Genomic DNA, 1,582 nt, shown 5'->3' on the forward strand with positions numbered 1-1,582 from the left:
AAACATCCAGAAATTGACATCCAGGAGATGGCAAGATGGAGGGTTCCCAATTAAATATGGTAATGGTGGGGAAAACTAAATGGATGTTCCCCCACAGTGTAGAATGGCTAGAGCATGTCATACTGTACACGGTGGGTCAACTCTAGTCCAAAACCAGGCTGCCTTGGGTATTTATCAGCTAGTCTGCACCTCAAGCCTATGAAACAGAAGGGAAGATGTTCCAATTTTTTTAATAGGCAGGGCACATGTGCACAAGTCCTCAACCAACACCAGCCACACAGGAACCTGACATCCGAACAATGGTAGGAAGAGAAGTGCCTGTGTGGTAGTTCACTCAAAACCAACTGGACTTCTGGTTCCTGGTCTAGCTCCATGTACTATCAGAACAAGGGAGTCACAACCCACAAGTGGTATGCTGGGGTACCCCAGCCAACCAGAGTATCTGTCAGTAAGTCCAGTTCCTTGCAATACTGGACATCCAAACCTATACATCATTATCTAGTACCAACAACTAGTACATTATGTCTATGGTAGGACGAGGGTTCCCAACCAACAGATGCATGAGGAATTACGTTGGCTGGTCTAGCTCTAATCCAAAACCTATTATCCAGGAACTGACATCCTGGCAATGGTAGGATTAGGTGTCCCAACCAGAGGGGTGAACTGCATTATGTTGGATCTACTCCAATCTACCCCATCTACACTAGCAGAACACCACTGCCCTACTCTCTACTGAATGAGATTGAGCATGTTCAGAAGGATACCTTCATGGTTTGCCACCACAGCAGCTAGGAAATGATAAGTGGTAAGGGGACAAGGTATTCTGAAGAAGGATTTGTGTGTAAAGAGGAAGGCACAAGGATATATGAGATGGGGGACAGAGACAAAATGTAACACACCTGTGAAATCATGTCCAAAAAAGGCTGAGGGCAGCCTGGCAACATCCACAGGTGACACAGGATTGCATGGCATAGGATGGGGAAAGACAAAAGACACTCTAAATCCTCATCCTCAAAACCAAACTCTTCCAGAAACGGAGGAACATGTCCAGGTTTGAGGGAAGCTGGCTATCTCATGAAGTATTCAAGCTCCCATCAAACCAAGACCGAGACCTCCTCAGCTGAAAGTGTAGAACCTGAAAAAGTAGTCACAAAAGTGGTATGCATGACATAAAATTCAGAATTCATGATTCAAATGAGGCAATTCTCAAAAAGTTTACTTTCATGCAAAACCATGTAAGTTGCATCAGGAGAGCGTGTTGCACTTCTATTAGTGAAGGGTTGCCGCATGCTTATTTGCATATGAAGATGCAGTAGAACCATGTTGAATGTGGGGTAGGTGGGAGTTTCAAGGCTAGTGATGAGTAAAAAAAATATGCATATAGAGGGCAGTACTGTATGAGAGAAGCTATTATGTGAGAATAGATAAGGACTTATTGGAAACATCTATTCAGTGTCAGAAAATATTAACTTTTAGAACATAATAGTTTATTTTTAAGCATATGTGCCTGTCTAGTCAGATGGAACAGGACATCTTCCCTTCTGTCTCATAGGCTTGAGGTAATGATGGTAGGGACCCTCCT

The sequence above is a fragment of the Limulus polyphemus genome, unplaced genomic scaffold (genome assembly GCF_000517525.1).
Source record: "Limulus polyphemus unplaced genomic scaffold, Limulus_polyphemus-2.1.2 Scaffold1440, whole genome shotgun sequence".
Taxonomy (NCBI): Eukaryota; Metazoa; Arthropoda; class Merostomata; order Xiphosura; family Limulidae; genus Limulus; species Limulus polyphemus.